Source organism: Heteronotia binoei, unplaced genomic scaffold (genome assembly GCF_032191835.1).
Source record: "Heteronotia binoei isolate CCM8104 ecotype False Entrance Well unplaced genomic scaffold, APGP_CSIRO_Hbin_v1 ptg001509l, whole genome shotgun sequence".
NCBI lineage: Eukaryota > Metazoa > Chordata > Lepidosauria > Squamata > Gekkonidae > Heteronotia > Heteronotia binoei.
In genome coordinates, this window is record NW_026800297.1 from 145,602 (window position 1) to 149,574 (window position 3,973).

At 46.0% G+C, this 3,973-nt stretch overlaps 1 non-coding gene across 1 annotated transcript; it reads left to right on the forward strand.

Annotated features, from left to right (window-relative positions):
- The first annotated feature begins 2,194 nt into the window (after positions 1-2,194).
- On the forward strand, positions 2,195-2,261 carry TRNAI-GAU (transfer RNA isoleucine (anticodon GAU)). The gene has a single exon. It is a non-coding gene; the product is annotated as a tRNA-Ile (tRNA).
- The last annotated feature ends 1,712 nt before the right edge of the window (positions 2,262-3,973 follow it).

Genomic DNA, 3,973 nt, shown 5'->3' on the forward strand with positions numbered 1-3,973 from the left:
AAGGAAATGGGCAAAAAAAAAATCCAGGTTTGCACTCAGTAGGGGGGAAATGAAGGAACAGATTCCCGCAGCACTCATAGACGCTGCAAGGTAGTGCTGTTTACAGTGTAGTATATATGCACAAAAGGCTTTGCGCTGGAGATCCCACTAAGACCAACAACTTTTCTAGATACTCTGATTTAAAGCCACCGCACTAGAATATTGTCTCCTGAAAGTACTGACATATCCCTTGTATTGCCGGCAACCTCATTTCCAAAGCCTCTGCATTCAGTGCATGCCAATTCTGTGTGTTTTACCAAGATCTGAACCATTCTGAAGTTCTATGGCTAGAAGTAGGAGGGGGCTGACTCCCCCAAGAAATCATTTGAAGAAACTCACTAAGAGCTCAAATCTGTAAGAACTATCTTTCAGAAATGCTGCCAAACACAACATTATCTCCAGACTGAGAATAGATTTGGGCAGGGAAACCAAAAACTGTGGCCAAGTTTTGGGAATCAGCCGCAATGAGTCAAAGGGACAGGCAGAACAGAGGGACAAGACGTCATTACCTAAGCAATTTCCAAAGCAGATAAATCTGTGCAAACATAAAAAAAAGGGAAATAAAAGGCAGACTTCTGGAGTCATATGTAGAAGAGAGTGCCTAAGCAGCTAGATTTCAAAGTTTGTATCCCCATTGTAGCATTCTTCCTAACGTTTGAGAAAGGGCTTCAAGACACTTTGGCCAGAATCCAGTACTAAGTTAAGTACACTTAAACCCATTGATTACAATGGCTTTAAGCATACTTATCTCTGTTCTGGACCATGGCCATGAGGCATCTCTGCACTGCAAGCTTGAACTGGTTGAACATCCATTTGATTCCCTCAGGAATTGTAACTCTGTGTAAAAGTATGCATGATCTCTAGCACTGAATTCCTCAGGACCTTGCTAATGCCTGTGGCAGTTTGGGGGGGGGGGGGGAAGTCATTACAACTGAAGTTCTGTGTGTATGTGTGTTAAGTCATGCCAAGTTGCTTCCGATTTATGGAAACCTTATGAATTAATGTCCTGTCTACAGAACCGCATATATACTGGCTCCTGATTTCCATTTCAGTCATATCCGAACACTTACATTGAAGACATAACATAGGTAAAGGTATTTTGGACAAGTATTACATCTTTGCCTATTGTTCACTGGTATTTACAACAATATCCTGACCTCGTTTTAAAAATGACAAGTAAAAACAGGTGAAAGTAGACTCTGACGGGTGCCAGATACCATTTCACTAGGGACTAGCAAACTAAAATAGCCAGTCATTGCATCTTGCTCTCCTCAGCATGGGCTGACAACTGCTCCTTCAGGAAATGTTCGGTTTTCATCCACGTAGCTTGCCCTAAAAGACACAAAAAGATAAATGATATCAGCAGGTGACCAGGAAAGCATTTTGCACCCCAGGAGTTGCACAACGTAGGTCAAAGGTGCATCCAATTTTGTTTCATTTGTCCTAATTGGAAAAAAACCTTGCTTGGTGGCCTTGGTCAGTCATTCTCTCAGCCTAATCTACTTCACAGTGTTGTTAGGATAAAACGAAGGAAGGAGAATCATGTATGTTGCCCAGAACTCCTTGGGGGCACATCGTACATGGCAGCACATCAGCTACCTCTACTTCCACATAGACCGATTCCCCACTAGCCTGAAGCCGCTCTCACGCTCCTCGTCCCTGCGGGGGTTCCGTCGGATTTCACACTGTCTGCCCCGGGGCTGCAGCTAGCTTCGCCTTTTTTGCGCTGCAAACAGAAACTGTTTTTTTGCTGTGCAAAAGAGGTGGAGTGAATTGCAGCCCCGGGGCAGATAGTGTGAAATCCGACGGAACCCCCGCAGAGAAGAGGAGCGTGAGAGCGGCATAAGGCTAGCGGAAAATCAGTCTTACTACAAAAGTCATGGATTGGAGCCAGACTAAATTATCTACTAACAGAAGAAGGGTCATTTCCACCAATTCCCCCTTCATGCTTCAGACTGCCTATTTGCCCCTCATGTCCCTGTGCCCCATGGGGGGGGGGTGGCGAGATCAGAGAGGTCCTGGGGCAGGCAGGAAGGTTGTTTTTCATTGACAGAACTTCCTTGAGTGATCAGAAAAGTTAGTCTGGATCCAACCCTGACTCCACAGATGACTGTTTTAGTACCTACTTACTATACATGTAAGTATAGGGAGGGACGGTGGCTCAGTGGTAGAGCATCTGCTTGATAAGCAGAAGGTCCCAGGTTCAATCCCTGGCATCTCCAACTAAAAAGGGTCCAGGCAAATAGGTGTGAAAAACCTCACCTGGAGACCCTGGAGAGCCGCTGCCAGTCTGAGTAAGCAATACTGACTTTGATGGACCCAGGGTCTGATTCAGTATAAGGCAGCTTCATATGTAGGAGGGACAGTGGCTCAGTGGTAGAGCATCTGCTTGGTAAGCAGAAGGTCCCAGGTTCAATCCCTGGCATCTCCAACGAAAAAGGGTCCAGGCAAATAGGTGTGAAAAACCTCAGCTTGAGACCCTGGAGAGCCGCTGCCAGTCTGAGTAAGCAATACTGACTTTGATGGACCGAGGGTCTGATTCAGTATAAGGCAGCTTCATATGTTCATACATGCATATTTTTCTACAGATGTCAGTCATATGAGTGATTTGTCCTGTACTGTACCCTCATCCTCTCCTGGAGTGTTCAGTCAACCAATCCGTTCTGTGGAAGGTAATTTTGCTCCAACTCAGCATACACCTGACCTGACCGAGAACATTTTGCCCCTGTTGCACTCAAGCCAGGGAAAGCAGCCAAGGGAGGGGGGAGGGAACCAGGCTGTACTAATAAATAGAATAATGCAAAGTTTGTCAATAAGGCAGCCTTGGTGATCTCAATGCCTTCTGCCAAGGAAGACAGCTGTTTTACCAGAATGGCTTCCCCTAATGCACGGGGCTATTCAGAGAAAGATCTGGCTTTAAGGGGAAATGCTTTAATAGCAAAGAAGAATCGAGCTGTGTAATGATCTTTTGTTGCATATCATGCTGTGCAACATCAGCTGTACAGCAACACAATAGGGCAGGCACAGCCATGTTGCTGCCAACAGCTCCCCATGAACAAAAGTTACCACAAAGCTCTTTGTTTGTCTGCAACAGACTGTCGCACCCACCAGTCTAGAATTCTGCCTTTTAAACATACCTCCCCCTCCCCCACACTTTCCCACCCGTGTTAGAGTCTACGGGGACAAAATGCAGGTACCCTTCAGTAAATGGACACTAGATTAGGATGCCAAGGTTTGTTCTGGGAATGCCATCCACAGACCTTAATTCTACTTCCCCGCCCCACGAACAAGTGGCAGCACGTGAAGTGAGCCCAGGGATCAAATTTGGGTACCTTTCCAACTGTGGCACTTCTGTGGTAAGCCTGAGAAACCAGCCGTGTGGACTTCACATTGGTTGCAAGTCCCTAAAAGCTGTGTGTTAAAGCCCTTATTACTGTCTGAGTGCCTGGTATTCCACACAGTACTCCCTAGCCTTGAATGAGCTCAGGGCACATCGGCGCTACATGCTTCTATAAGTTTTTAATAGTAACTGAATAGCCATGGCTTCCTCCAGAGAATCCTAATTTGGTCAGGGTGCTGAGTTGTTTTTTTTTTTTTTAAACAAGGCCACTAATCCTCAAACTTCACTGCAAAGAGAATGGCTACTGAGCCAGGCTGAGGTATAGATATATACTCTCAGAAGAAAATGGAACAGCACATCACAGTTGCACAGAATCCATGGATTGCTCAGAGGAAATGCGATGGGAAGCCGTGTTTTGAAATGGCAACTGCTTTGAGAGCCAGGCCTCTTCATTCACATGGCTTTTTTTTCCACCACAGAACTCAAAGGGGTGTCTCCCAGGCCCTACTGTGTTCTCCAGATCAGAGCCCTGGGCTGAACAGCAACAGAAGTTTTCCCACAGCTGGAATGCAACCGTCACTGAGTGGGAATCCT